At 42.4% G+C, this 16,474-nt stretch overlaps 1 protein-coding gene across 1 annotated transcript in view; it reads right to left on the minus strand.

Annotated features, from left to right (window-relative positions):
- Nucleotides 1-16,474, minus strand: part of C10H16orf89 (chromosome 10 C16orf89 homolog) — a 640,978-nt gene that overhangs the window by 539,279 nt on the left and 85,225 nt on the right. The gene's annotated exons all lie outside the window — the stretch shown is intronic.

The raw sequence follows: 16,474 nt of genomic DNA on the forward strand, positions 1-16,474 counted from the left end.
CCTGCCAACCCAGAGGAGGGTGCAAAAGAAGAGTCCCTGGTTAGTCAAAGACTGTACGAATGCACCCTAGGAAGATGCCAGCGGGTTCCTGCATAATGCAAAAGATGTCCCATGGCGTGAAGATCGTTGCAGACGTGCTTTCATGTTGGAATTCACTAACAAGCCTTGGCTACCTACAAAAGTGCAATTTACGTAAAAATAGCGCTGGATGGACCCAGGAGGGGCCTGGGGGCCTCAACTCTGTGTGAAGAGGAAGAGGGGGCTCTCAGAACTTTAGAGAGCCCTCAGGATACCAGCCAGCACCCCCAGGAGTCTCAGGGTCCAGGTTCAAAGGAGGTTTAAAACACCGATGATGCAGCACAACAAAAGAAGGTCCCACGCCGCCGGAGAACAACTCAGCGAGTTGACCGTCGCAGGATGGAGTGCTGGGGACCTGGGCCAGGCTGTGAATGAAGGAATTTTGCAACTAGTGCACAGAAGCCTCAGGAGGTGAAGAAGATGCAGTATATAGGGGTACCGTCGCTCTCAGGGAAGGCAAGGTCTTACCTCCTTCAAATTGCGTCAGCAGGACCTCAGGACAGTCTATGTCGATGATGTTCACCCTCTGTGTCCTTAGGTGTATGCTCTTCGCTGTGAGAAGAGTCCTAGGGCCGTCGTCTTGGAAAGTGCCTGCTTGGAGCAGGGGAGTGACTCAGTCACTCCACTGGAAATTTCATCGGTCCTTCTGGTGCAGGATGAAGACAGGGAGTCCCCAGAGCATGCACACCATGGAAGCTGCTGCAGTTGCTGACATGGAGCTGAGGTTGCTGAAGAAAAGTGTCACAAGGAGTCTGAAGTTGTTGCAGAGGATCCCAGAAAGAAACTTTCAAACAGAATTTGAAGAGAACCCACAGGAGAAACCCTAAATATCCCTGAGAGGGGGATTGGCTACCTTATCAGGTATGGACCTATCAGGAGGGGTCTCTGATGTCACCTGCTGGCACTGGCAACTTAGAGCCCTCCAGAGTGCCCCCACACCTTGCAAAGCAAGATGGCTGAAGTCTGGGACACACTGGAGGAGCTCTGGGATGGTGATAGACAGGGGAGTGGTCGCTCCCCTTTTCTTTGTCCAGTTTCGCACCAGAGCAGGGAACAAGGGGTCCATGAACCAGTGTAGACTGGTTTATACAAGGAGGGTACCATCTGTGCCCTTCAAAGCATTTCCAGAGGCTGGGGGAGGCTATCCCTCCCCAACCTGTAACACTTATTTCCAAAGGGAGAGGGTGTAACACCCTGCTCTCACAGGAAATGCTTTGTTCTGCCTTCCTGGGACTGAGCTGCTCAGACCCCAGGAGGACAGAACCTTGTCTGTGATGTGGCAGCAGCTGTAGCTGCAGTGCAAGCCTCAGAGAGCTGGTTTGGCAGTACCGGGGGTCCTCGGTGGAGCCCCCAGGATGCAAGGATTTCGCTCCCCAATACCTGATTTGGAATGAGGGGACAATTTTATGATTTTAGGCATGTTACATGGCCATATTCACAGTAACCATTGTGAAGCTACATATAGGTATTGACCTATATGTGGTGCACCCATGTAATGGCGTGCCCGAACTCACAAATGCCGGGAAATGGACCTGAACTATGTGGGGCATGTTTGCTAGTGCAAGGGTGCCCTCACACTTATTAACTTTGCACCTAACCTTCAGCAAGTGAAGGTTAGACATATAGGTGACTTATAAGTTTCTTAAGTGCAGTGGAAATGGCTATGAAATAATGTGTGCGTTATTGCACGCCGGCTGCAATGGCAGGCCTGTGGAAGGGTTTGTCTGAGCTCCCTATGGATGGCAAAAGAAATGCTGCAGCTCATATGGATCTCTTGGAACCCCAATGCCCTGGGTACCTAGGTACCATATACTAGGGACCTACAAGGGGGGGTCCAGTAAGCCAATTGAAATTGATAAATGAAGTCACTAGTCTACAGTGACAAATTTAAAAGCAGACAGAGCATAACCACTGAGGTTCTGATTAGCAGAGCCTCAGTGACACAGTCAAGCACTATACAGACACACACATTAGGCCATAAACTATGAGCCCTGGGGTCCTGACCAGCAGGATCCCAGTGAGACAGGCAAAAACATACTGACATACAGGTAAAAATGGAGGTAACATGCCAAGGAAGATGGTACTTTCCTACACTCAGCACCTGAACCATAGTGGCTGGCTGCTTTTATGCAGAAGTGTCAAATGTTTCCTTTGTCTGTCCCTGGTGATGCTGAAATGAGAGATATATAAGTTTGAATGTATCTGTGTAAAAAGATTTGAACATGAACGTTGCTCACAAAACATTTACCAAGTCTAAATATTTAACGAGCTTCAAGTCCTTCAAAGTTGTCCTCTTCATCATCAGTATCATATGCATGTAGAGAACATTTTCAGAAACAATTTGGGCACAGTTTTGAAATAACCCATGCTGACTCCTATATCAAGTATGCCCTGGTCTCTTATCCATTTAAATTTCTCTGCAGGAACTGTTTCAGACTTCTGATTGCAAGGGATATGTTGCTTAGAATAGTCAAGTTACGTCTCCTAAAATTACACAAACCAGAAATACATTTGTACAGTGTGTTTACAAGGTCAAATAATCTACATCATCTACATTCACAAAAAGTAAAATATGTCCACAAATACTACAATGCTGTACCAATATGTCTATAAACTAAAAGATAGTTTCCTTTGTCTGACCATTTCATAATGGTAACACTTACTTCAAGTAACTGAAGTATATTGCAAATGTGCAAAATAGTCTATACTGAAGAAACTTAGCAATGTATCAAGCACTATGTGCAGACCTATGCTGTTGAAAATCTTTTGTAAAATATTTTTGTGGTAGATTGACAAATGGCTTTGACAGATTGAGTAAATACATAATCCTTGCTACATTTGTAATCCACTTCAGGACAGAGCAAAAACATTTGCACTTTTCCAAAATAGTCCTGTTTTGAGCCTGGTATTGTCTTTTCAAGATGGGATACTCCAACACATATGTGATGTAATCTTCCATTTGCAAATGTCCCTTTAAGTATTATATTTCTCACCATCATCACACTAAATTGTTCTTTGGGATTCGTGTAACTCTGTCACCAATGTGGATACATTCCTAACTGGTTCAATCAATACAGTTTGCCTACTGAATTCTTGTGGGTTGAAACAGACTGGCTGATATGCAGATTTGTGATGGAGTATAGCTTCATGCCAATCTGCAACTGCCAACATGAACTGTGACTTTATTCTTGCTAGGATGTTTTTGATTAGGGAATAATGTCATTGTACTCATGTTTCCAGTCCTTTTGGACCAGATGCATATTATCATTTGGTGACTGTACCAACTTACCGATGTGAAGTCCGAAACATCAACTGTTTTGTAAGTGCTTAGTATGCCATGTCACCTGTAATAGGGCCTACATTACATACTCACATTTGTGAAGGAGCATCACACCTGGCCCAATCCACTAGCAGGGCATGTTTGGTACATCTGTCCCTCATAACATAGGAAAAATTCAGGTTCCTCTTTTTTCTTTTTCAGCCATGTGTTTACTTAAAGTACTATTTGACTTGTGATAAGGAATCTAGTGGCAACCTTTGACACAAATAAATTCACCAAACACATTATCAAAAACTGTCTGAGAAAAATACACCTCCAGACATCCTTGTGTGTGTTGGATGAGTGTCAACCTTCAAGTTGATGCCAAAAAACCTTGCTGTAAAGAAAAAAGGTTAATGAACAAGAATAGCTACAAACAAAAACTCACCAACTTGATGCTGCTGTTGTGCTTTCAACTGCCCATCAAGCTCCGGGTATGCCACCACAAGGATGCAGGGCATTAGGAGCATCAGAGTGCGGCACACATGCTTGCCTCGTTGGGAGGACTGTCAGAGAGGGACTTCAGTTGTATTGCGGGTCCAGCGTCACGGGTCCTCCCACCTCTTCCTGTAATGCAGGCTGTGCCATTTATGGACCCCCAAGTTGCGCATCTTCTTGGTGATGGCCTTCCAGATGTCACATTTTCGGTGGCCGTTGTCCAGTATGGATGAGAAAAAATAACAACCACGTATTTTGAGTGCTTTTTCTTTAGATTAATTAACACATTTCCAAGTTTCTACGAACTTCAAATTTGCAGTGATCTGTTGGGCACCCTGAACATTTTCTATCTCCTCATGTTACCAAGCCAGGCCACAAACATCATCTAGGCTAATGTATGAAACCTTTCCTGTAGTGAGATCTACTCCCGATTAGTCCAAATCAGTGTGAGCTACTAAAGGCTAAACAATATGTACACTGTTTCCACATAACCCCACACACAACTACATTTGCTTGATGCCTAATCTTATAAGAGCCAGATACTAAGGTTTGACCCACATACAGTGAACAAAGGCAGTATAGAGGGGCTGCCAAGTGTGTCAATGAGAGCATGGTTTTTGGTGATGTATGAACAAGTGTGGTAGTAATGGGACATACTTGTATGGGTGATTGAGAGCCTCTGTCATTTAGACTTGCAGCACAGGAAATACCTTTCCCCATATGTGGCACCATGACATTTCGAAAACATATCATACTATTCTTTCAAAGTATGGGCTGTAGTTTACCTTGAAAGGAACCATCAGTCAACTCCATAACTGAAAGGTTTCTTCTTGCACTTTACATTTCTCTCATTTCATCATTGGCAATATGTTTTAGCGTATACTAGTGGTACAGTGTCTACTGCCCACTGGAAGTAAGAGGCTTGCAGTTTGTCAAAAACAAAATCTGGAAATGTGAGTAACATGAACTGAAATTTCAGAATATTCTTTTTAGATGACTTCTCATTTCAATGTGCAGACATTTCAAACATTGTCAAACATGTCAAACATTCTGTCCCCAGCTAAATTATTCAGTTCACTACACTCCAATCGCAACACTTCACTCATGAACAAAAAGGACCAAATTAGCCTGTGTATAAAGAAGGAACACGTTACTTAGTAAAACATTTCCCACTCAAACATGTACCTGTTCCTCTGGGTTCACATACAGCTGGCTGTAGAGGGACAGGACCTCCATGTTGAGGAGTTCCAACTCAGTGGAGAAAGCAGGGGTCCTGACACCTGCTTTGCCCGGCATCCTAGCTCCCAGATGTCAGTAACAGCAGCAAAAGTCGAGGAGGTGTTTTTGGCTGCAGTTTTAGGAGGCAAGTGAGCTTTTTTCAAGACACCATGTACAAGTACACAGCGAACACGATCCTCAACAGAGACAGGCACAGCTTTTGGCTAACATGTGTAGCTGTCTGACACGTTAGCCTATGGCTGTGTCCGTTGTGGAGTGTTACACCCATTACGCAATCAACTTCTGCCATCGAATAGTCATTGTCCTGACTCGAAGGTCAGGTGGCTGCCATTTTAGGATGTGTAGCAATGTGTTTTTAAAGTGTTTGGGCATCACCACCACTCAAAATGGTGGCTAGTTTGTTTAGCAATGTCAGATACGTACAACACTTTTTTGACAAATATGACACATTGAAAAGTGAACCGTTACTGTGTTTATCATCGATAGTGCTGTGGTTTAGGTTATGCTTCAGTTGAGGGTTTGTTGAAAAAAGAAAAAAAAATATGCAAATAATATATTTCAAGTTGAAACACTTTGCAAAAATTATGTGTAGATGTATGACACAATAAGATTACTAATTTTACTAAGACATAAGATGTGTGTTGATTATCAAAGAAATGTTTGACCATTTTACATAATAGTTGGTTTTCCTTAAAGGTAGACATGTGAGCCCAGGGATTTATATCACCAACTGGAGCCTGATCTCCTGCCACACAATAGGAATCGCACACAAATAACACCAATAATGACACTTATGGCAGTACTTCATTTTGTGGCTGCATGATCTTTCACATACACTGTGGCAAATTATCGAGGCATATCCCATCCAACTTTCAGTGGTGTGGTACAAGAAGTTCTTATTCCAATGATGAGACACATCAACAGCTTTATCCAGTTTCCAAGACATCAAGATTATTTTGCCAATGTGGAGGGAGATTTTTATGCTTTGGGTGGCATGCCACATGTGGTTGGAGCAATTAATGGCACACATTTTTCCTTAGTGCCCCCACACATCTGGGAACAGGTCTACTACAATTGGAAGACCTTCCATTCAATCAATGTGCAAGTTCTCTGCTTACCGGATTTGTACATTTCAAGTGCTTGTGCCCGTGTTCCTGGGTCAACATATGATTCCTTAGTACTACAGAACAGCACAATACGCCTGTAACTTTCACAAATTGGACCCGAGAGGGCCTGTCTTGTAAGTGCAATATGACATGAGAATCATTTTCTTTATTTACTGTTTAGGAATGTTAAATGGGATAAGATATTTTTGCTCAATATATTTTATATTTTCATATAGGAGACTCAGCTTCTATCAAACTACCATTGTTGTTAGGACTGCCAAGGAATCCAACAGCACCAGGGAAAGTCCACTTCAATGAGGCCTATGGAAGAATACAGAGGAAAGTGAAGAGGGCTTATGGGCTCCGGATGGTAAGATTTTACTGTACAAGACCGGTGGACCCTCCTCTTCTCGCCCAATAGGTGTGCAAAATCACAGTTGACTGCTGCATGTTGCATAGCATCACCCTGCAACAGAATATCCCACTCATCGCAGAGGATGCAGACCATGAAGGGCCACCAGGTGAGGATGTTCAACTGCCCATAGGTTATCTTTGCTTGTGCTAGGCAGATATGTCCTACTAACTTATCATTGGAGTCACATTTCTTTGGGGAAATCATTATTTTTCTTGGTTATTCTGTTTTAGGATACTTCACCAAGTCATCTTTGTTTGGACATTTCAAAGTTGAGACATTTGCAGTGGTATGTTGCTGTTAGAGTACAAAGCTACCACAGCTTGATCCTGGGACAGACACACACTTTGGATGTAGAGATCTTCTACAGAGACAACTTGCATAGTGATCAAATGGAAGTTCTTGAAATTATATCAGACCTGTTTTCTGTTGGAGGTTGCCAGAAAGGCAATATGTGCTGCTTAACATTCTCTAACCACATGTATATATCAAGACATAGCAATCTGATCTTCCTTCACATTGGCTAAATCTTCAATTTGTTTTTCATGTGTGAAGCTGTTGATGTATCTCCTCATAGCTGAAAGAATGTTTTGTAGTACACTACTGAAAGGTGGTTGTGACATTCCACCAGATACTGACACAGTGTACTGAAATGATCATATGGCCTTAAATTGTGTTACTGTCATGATGTAAACTAGTGTTGTTATTGGTGGAGGGTTCCCATTGTGAGGCAGGATGTCTGGCTTTAGCTGAGATCATGAATCAAAAAAAGTTAGCCCACTGAATTAGTATTTATTGCATTTTCCCTGTCTTCCTTGGTGTCAATGTCACTGAGTGTCAACTTCTAACTGGCACAGACTATTTGGGTTATGCATGGTTTGTGAAAATCATCTTTGGCTTTGTCAGACTTGTTACCTACAATTGTATGACTATAATACATTGAGATTTCATGGTTTAATTTTGTAGATTGTTTTAAAAGGGACAAACATAACCAAGTTGTTATCTCTTATTTGTTTTTGAATCCTATTTGTTGACAGGTTTAAAAAATGATGGTGCAAGGATGACAAAGAAAATGAGATGCCATAATACATTCTACACCAGTCTTTGACTTATGTTATATGCATTTATTTTGATAACAAAAATGAGTGAAATATTTGAAACCAGATTTAAAAAGAACACAAAGAACAAGAAAAAATAACTAAAGTCCATTATGGGAATGAAACTTCGAAGGAGTTCAAAGGACAAACTAATCAAGTCGCATTACAATATATAAAGAGGGGATCACAAGGAATCGCATTCCATAGCAAAAAAAGGTGCATATTTATTCCCTGTGTCAATAAATCCTCCAGTGATATCAATGTAAAAGATACAAAGCTAGATGTCTGAGAACCAGTAATACTGAGAGATTATGTTGTAGAGAAAAATATTACAGAGAAGTTTTTACCGGGTGGAGGAGGGTTAGCCTGATTACCTTATAAGGTATTGAATTGCAACCATGGCATGTCACTTTTTAATCCTGTAAAGTGGGTTTGTAGTCTATACACCCACTGTGGTTCACTGTTTAGAAGCATTTCTGTCATGTTTGGTTTTGTATCAATACTTTCAATTACAGTCCAATTAAGGTCATCTGCTCGGTAATAATTTGCAAAATATTGTGCTGTTGGCACCAAATGTTTCTGCGGTGTACGCCTATACAAATCTTCACTTTCCTTGAAGTCATACCTGCGTATACCTTATTGCAGGGGCACCTAATGAGGTACACCACATTTGTGGATTAGCAATTAGTGTGGCTCCTCTGTTTCCATGGGGTACTCAGGCCTAAATCAATGGATTTTGTAGGAGTTGTGAAACAGCACACTGAACAGGTACCAGAAAGAATATGCACCATTATTTCTGGGGATTCTATAGGGTACAATATGCCTTACTGTCCTGTATTGGTCTTGTGTAGACAAGTATGTCTCTCAGGCTTGTGTTGCTTTTGAAGGAAAACAATGTTTTTTCATAGAATTGTTTACCACTATTGAGAATACTCTAATGTTTTGTGACGATCTTTTTAAGTGAGTGAGAGTTGTTATTGTAAGTACTAACACAAGTTAATTGTGTCAGTGCCAGTTTTGGCTTATCCTCCAACAGGGCTTCCCTGTTATTGTTATGCAAAGGTATGTTAGCCCTGTCAATGATCGTCTATGATAATAGTTTTTCTGCTTGAGTTCCATAGTCTTTGAGGTCAGAACAATTTCTACAAATTCTGAGAAACTGCCTTACAGATAAGTGCTCCCTGAAGGGACACAAGTGTGCACTTTCAAAATCCAGGAGGCTGTTCCTCTCGGTTGGATTTGCATACATACCCATTTTTTATTTCCCTCCCATTGAAATGTGAGGCCTGGCTTTCCCTACAGGGTCACCCCAAACGTTTGACTTTCACCCTCCACTTTTTGATGAATTTGATTCTGATGGCCTTAGGATTCTGTGCACTTTACCACTGCTAGCCAATGGTAAAGTGCTTGTGCTCACTCCCCTAACTATAGTTTGATTGACATGTACCTAATTTGCTTATTTAATTTACTTATAGGTCCCTTGTAAAATGGTATACCATATATCCCATATATCCAGGGCCTGTAAACCAAATGCTACCAGTGGGCCTGCAGAACTTATTGTGCCACTCACTTAAAACATGTCCCAGGCCTGCCATTGCAGCCTGAATAGTTTTAAACTGCCATGTTGACTTGGTATTTAAACCCCCTTGCATTACATATAAGGCACCCCTAAGGTATGCTTTAGGTACCCCATAGGGAGGATGCTGTGCAATGTTCCCTCTAATTATTTTTCTTCATGTGCACCATCACTGGACATGTGTGCATGCTTTTCTGAATTGTGTGCAACTCAGATTTAATAAAACTCACAACATGAGCAAGCGTGCTACCTCAGGGTTATCTAGGAGCAGTGTTACCTCACATAGAAATGGACTTAAAGGTAACTTTCAAATATTATCACACCAATTATACTGGCTAAAATCTGTAGATTTTATGGAATCTCTGATGGGTCTCATGAAATTATCCAATATTTCATGTTCGGCTTCTGCACTTAAATACATTAATGTTTGGATACAGAAAACTCCTTTATGTGTCTGTTGGTTATTTGCTTGTAGAGCCACAGGCTAGTCACTTATTCTTCTTTACTTTCTAACATAATCTATTTTGCCCAGACATATCCAGTCATATTTTGACTTATTTATTTTCTCCCTCTGTCGTACTCAGGAAATAAGCATATAAAACTAGTATATACACGCACTGTCAAATGCATATAGAAAGGAACCACAAAATCACTGAAAACTCCACAGTAAATTCATAACCTGTCTTTCAGAATATCTAAATATAGATTTTAAATTGTGAAATGATATAGACTGGTTACAGTCAGAACAGCCCCTTTAGTCGAATAAAGTGAACGGCTTAAATTTATTTTTGTAGTTTTATGTGGAAAACGGGAAGCTCAAATGGCGATGGAGCACTTTACATACAGACAATGAGAATAGATATAAAATACTGACAAAACTTCAAGAAGAATAATACTTTGTAAAAGAGAGTGCAGGTATAAATCAATTGTCAAGAGAAGGAGGAAAATAAACATAATACACAACACCTAATAAGTTGTTATGTTGTGAGCAGCATCTTTAATAGTAATGAGGGTAAAAGATCTGTACAAATTATTGTACTAGCTGTCATTGCACACATATCAGGAATATAATTATAGTGGTGATTTATATCACAAACAAGTATTGTGCATACACAGGTGGTGCAGCCTAATAGACAGCTCATCCTTTTTTACACATTCCTCATTTTAACATTAGCTCCTAATATATTAGAGAACAAAGCAAAGCCTTGCAGATGTGAGACATATCACCCTCACATTCCCCTAAAATGTCAGTTCATAAACCATCACTTGTAGATACCAAAGTGTATTCAGCAGGATCAGCAGCAGAGACTGGCCCTCTGGTCTCTGGCTTTCAACACAGGACTAACTTAAAAAAATTCTCACTGCCTACAACTCAATTGTGCTTATAAGCAGGCTTATATAGGGCCTGATTCTAACTTTGGAGGACGGTGTTAAACCGTCCCAAAAGTGGCGGATATACCACCTACCGTATTACGAGTCCATTATATCCTATGGAACTCATAATACGGTAGGTGGTATATCCGCCACTTTTGGGACGGTTTAACACCGTCCTCCAAAGTTAGAATCAGGCCCATAGTCTGTTTTCACCTTACCCTCCAAAATATTTGACGTTAATAGTATTGTTTCCCACTCCGCGAAGGAGTATAGGATATTTGGTTAACATAATGGCAGCTTGTAAACTAAATCTTTACTTTTGTCTTTGCATTCTGGGGTCATGGGTTCTTCTCAGTAATGATAATGCCTCAGTAAAAGTCGGGGAAAGGGCTGTGCGGTCAGAGGTAAAATTAATATGAGGTTGCAAAATCAAAATCAAATAATAGAAGAGCTTCATGAAAGGCCTCATAGTGTGAAAACACAAACACAAGCTTGCTTTTCTAGTGCTCTTGTAACTATCCTTTGTTTTTGTTGCCGGTCTGTTTCCACCTTAAAAGCTTATCTCCTGCACAGAAGGAGGAGCCTTTGTAATGCGTTCTCCTAATAGCGTACTTTTACGTTTTAAATGTCTTAGTAGTGAAAAACTCCCAAATTCTTTTTCACTACTATGAGGCCTACCCCTCTCATAGGATAACATTGGGGGTTCCTTATTACATTTAATAAGCTGTAACTCCTAATTGATAGGAGAGCGATGTGTCATGTTTGATACCTATGAAATTGTAATGATAAACTCTCTTTGATGGTAAAGTTGTATTTTTAATTATAATTTTGAAAACGCCACTTTTCGAACGTTGGCATTTTCCTGCCCTTAGCCCTTTTGTGCCTTCAGTCTGTCTTGAGTCACATGAATGGTTATAACTGTCAGTTGGGCTTTGTGAATTTCTCCCACACAGTCATGCAATAGAGGGATTAGGTGTGCCTCAATGGGCCATCTGTTGACAGGATGGGTTGCCGAGCTGAGAACAGCCCCACTTACACCTTGAAGCCAGGGGAGTCAAGAAATTCCATGCACATCAAAGAATCTCTCTAGAAGCTTCTCCCACCTTCCAGATGAAGGGTACCAGGGTATAAAAATAAGACCTTCAGACCCATTCTTCAGTTCACTATTAGAACTGCAGAAGGACTCTCAGAGGGCTACCTGCTACTGTGAACTACAGTGCAGTCTACCAGGTTGCTGCTGTACCTGGAAGGACTGATTTGCTGCCTGGAACCACCTTGAAGGCTGAGAGGCCTGTCCTGCTGTGGAGCCCTGAACCTACATCTGTACTCAGAACTAGAAGTGATCTCAAGTGCTAGTTTTCTGGCCTCCTGTTCAAAGCCACAGGGACATCACTGACGCCTAGTGTCTTCAACCCATACCAGGACCCAGCCTGAGTGAACACTAAAGTTCCTTCAGTCCTGGGCCCCTGGATGTGACGCTAATGGTGCTGTGATGGCCATTTTCCAAAACTCATCATTTACACCTTAATTAGCCAAAAAGTGTTCTGAGAACAAGGAGAAGACCAGGACCAACTTGCTTGCCTATCTGCCTGAGGTGCATAGTGGGTTGGATTGAGTTTGTGGCTTCTCCCACTACGTTCTTCTACGCAGCAGCAAATCCATTTCACTGGTCCTTTACCAAAGGGGTTTTTAACCTCACTTTGGCTACAGCTCTTTGCCTCATCTGGTTGGAGATTTTCGACTTCCATTTCAATTACTAAGGGATCATTACAACCCTGGCGGATGGTGTTAAAGCGGCTGTAAGACCGCCAACAGGCTGGCGGTCTTTTTTTTGGAATTATGACCATGGCGGTTACCGCCATGGTCATCCGCCGCTTCTCCGTACCGCCCGCCAGGTTGAGACGACCGCTGGGCTGGAGACCTGGGTCTCCTGCCCGGCGGGTGTGACAATACCGCCGCCGGTATTTTGACCCAGCTTACCGCCGTGGATTTCCAGCGGTAGGAACCGCCATGAAATGCATGGCGGTAAGCACTATCAGTGCCAGGGAATTCCTTCCCTGGCACTGAAAGGGGTCTCCCCCACACCCCACCCCCACCCCCTCTCCTACACCCCCTCCACCCCTGCCACCCCCCAAGGGTGGCAGGACCCCCCTCCCCACCACGACATTACCTGACACATACACACCCGACACGCACGCAGGCACCACCAACACACATACATGCACACACCGACATACATGCCAACATCCACACACACAGTCAGACACACACACACACATTCAAACATACACGTGCACATCCATAAAGACATACACACACTCATTCCCAAAACACGCACCACCCCGCAAGCATACACGCACTCACACACCCCCTCTACATACACCCACGCACACCCCCATGCACGCACACAACCCACAACACCCCCCACCCCCCTCCCTTACGGACGATCGACTTACCTGTTCTGTCGATCCTCCGGGAGGGGACGGGAGCCATGGGGCAGCTCCGCCGACACCACACCGCCAACAGGACACTGCCGCGCAGAATCACAGGACGTGATTCGCTGGGCGGTGTTTTGTTGGCGTGGCGGTGGAGGTGGAGCAACCTCCACCTCCCCGCCACCCGTCACTCTGGCTGTTGGCGGCTCTCCATCGGAAAAAAGACGTAGAGCTCCCAACAGTCATAATACGCCGAGCGGAAAACCGCCACCACTGGCGGTCTTCAGCACGGCGGTCTTGTGAAAAGACCGCCGAGGTTGTAATGACCCCCTAAGTCTGAAAGTAGATATGTTCACTGCGGCTTCTACCCAAACACCATCCGAGGACAAAGCTCCCTCCTCGGACACCTCCTGCAGCCTTGCCCCACTGAACCTTACCTTCTAAGATCATTTTTTTTTAGAAATTCTTCTAAGTCCGAAAGTAAGTGCTGACCAAGCCAAAACCACTTCTTGTTTCTGAACTGCACTCAAACGCGGTTGGACATATTTTTCATCTTTGACCAGCCTCTCATGACTAGATGTTCACATATGGCGTTTTGACATTTTAGGTGCTAATTTTTACAAAAAATTTAAACAAATTATAACTCTGGTTCTACTGATTGGATTTTTGCCATTTTGGTTTCAAAATAATTATTATAATGTATTCTACTTTTTAAAATTGGTTTAAGATCTTTCTAGTGTTGTGCTTTTACATTATTGCTGTTTGTGATACTTTACACATTTTCTCTAAGTTAAGCCTGACTGCTTTCTGTGCAAAACTACCCAGTGTTAAGCACAAGTTGATTTAGTGACTTTTTTGGTATACCCTGCAAGGGAATGTAGCTGTAGCTTGACCAGGGCTCACACCCCAGTCAACCAGCAAGCCAATTTCTAGCAACGTTTTAAACATGGAACCTGCAAGCTGCAACATAAATTAATCAGTTCCCCACACCACTCGTAGTGGCGGGGAGGTAAAACGCAGACCGAATAGGTGAAGATGAAGACATGCTAACCATGACAAAGTGAGTGACCTGGGCGCCAGACGTATTTATAGCACTAATAGTAAGATAATTACTCACTCTAATGGTTATGTTTATTTTTCTCTCCCTCCCCAATGCCCCATTTACCTGGCATCATGTGTTTACCTGTGATAATGTGTGACCACAAGGACATGTTCACACTTCTCCCATGTAGGCTAGGGACTATACATAAGCGGGTAGGTAAAAACCTTTCCTGATAATTTCAGTGACCACTCGTCTGTTGGGTCTACATGTACCTCATGCATGCAATATATGTGCTGATACTTTTACATTGTGAAGGGTATACTTAGTCTTGAGTTTTATGCACAATGACCACCACAAAGCTTTTTTACTACATGGTGCTCTTTGGCTCACCAATTTGAAAGGATAATGTTGAAAGTGCACCACAACAGTGCATGGGAAGCACTAAACTAAACAAAAATAAGCAATCGGTGTGTTGTTATTGTCTTTTTTCTTACATGGCCCAAGAAGGGAATCTAACCTGTACAAGGACTCATACCAACGGGGAGGTGAAAAGAAGACCAAGTAGGTATGGATGGAGGCATTACCCTTGACACATGTGAAAACTGTGTGTTGTTATTGTCTTTTTTCTTACAGGACCCAAGAAGGGAATCCGACCGGAACAAGGACACCATTATCCTTTATCATGCCAGTTATATGTAGCTTGTTATTGTTTTTTCTTAGCCAAATTTAGATAGGTTTGACTGGTTTAAAAAAAATATTTCTGGGGGCAGAGTTTCTGAGTCCTGATGAAAGCCTTGGACCCCATGGTCACTTTGATTTAGGGCTGAAACATGTTGTCTTTTACACAGTAGGTTTAGGAGTGTTATCTCCATAGACACCTCTTATTATAATTGTAATCATACCAGAAACACGGTGAATAAAGGGATACATGGGTGTTTTGAGGAATTTTCATCTGAAGACCCCAGCAGGAGAATTATCCTAAGTGCTCCCTGGACCATGGTTGAGTTCATCCTGGTTTCTTGGGATCAGGATGAGACCCAACGACGAAGCATGACACCAATACGGTGTGTGAGGGTCTACTTAACAACATTATGCTTGTTGTTCAAATGATGTGGTTATAGCTTCACTTCATCTACACTTTCTTTTCTGCAGTAATTACAGGAAGGACAGCTAAATGTACACGATACGTGTTGTGAATGCTCTCTTTGATATTCTAACATGTCCTCATAATCAAACCAACACTCATCTGAAATATAGAATGTACATGTTGACATTCTTCACTTTAACTTTCGTTCCAGTATGTTTGATACACTTGTATGCCACTAATCCATCACTCCTCAAAGTTTAATTAAAAGAGATGTGCAACAATGTTTCCTTAAATCAGGGCAGCCTCTTTCCAAATTCAGTGATTGTAAAGGCCATTGATGAGCATATAGGCCTTCAGTATGTGTGGCCTCTTAATCAGGATAGTCAGGTTACAGCAGTTTCGGCCCCATCAGAATTATGAAATCCACAGAAACATTGTGGATTTCATACTTTTACCTGGAGGTTTTCTGCTGCTAGAAGCAGCCAGAATATCCAGGAACATTTCCCTACAATGCCTCAATTGTAAGACCATCCTCAGGGCCCACCTCAGAGCAGACTAGCTTTCCCCATCTGTGGTTACTGGTGCCTCAATATGGGTAAATGCGGGAGAGGGGCAAATCCAGTCACTTAACTGAACCATTCATAATAGGGGTATTAAGTTTTAAAATATTGAAACACCAAAGTGCTGTCTACAGAACGCAAGCCTTTTCAGAAGTCACTATTACCACAAGAAACGGCAGCGCTGAATACCTATGTTGCAGAATGATTACTGGCACCTTCCTACAGATAGTATGGGACCTCCTGATAATTAAGAACTATTGGGCACAAAGACATTACACATGAATAAGTAGTGAGAAGGTCAGTAATAGTAGAACCTAAATTAGTGCTCCTGGGAGTAATACACGGCTGCGAGGGATCTTCAAGAACCCACATGCTATTGGCAATAAAAGTGCTGATTGTGAGGAGAGACATTGCTCCCTTAAACTTCTTGCCTTCCTGCTTCTCCTTTTCTGACCTCTTTGCACTTTACCTCTGCTAACCAGTGCCAAAGTGCATCTGCTCTCTGCTTAAAACATTGTAACATTGGCATATCCACAATTGCCATATTTAAATTTACTTACAACTTCCTAGTAAAATGCACTCTATGTGCCCAATGCCTGTAAATGAAATGCTACTAATGGGCCTGCTGCACTGGATGAGCCACCCTCCTAAGTAGCACTTTAAAACATGTCCCAAGCCTGCCATTGCACTCTGAATGCAGTGTCACACTGC

Source organism: Pleurodeles waltl, chromosome 10 (assembly GCF_031143425.1).
Source record: "Pleurodeles waltl isolate 20211129_DDA chromosome 10, aPleWal1.hap1.20221129, whole genome shotgun sequence".
NCBI lineage: Eukaryota > Metazoa > Chordata > Amphibia > Caudata > Salamandridae > Pleurodeles > Pleurodeles waltl.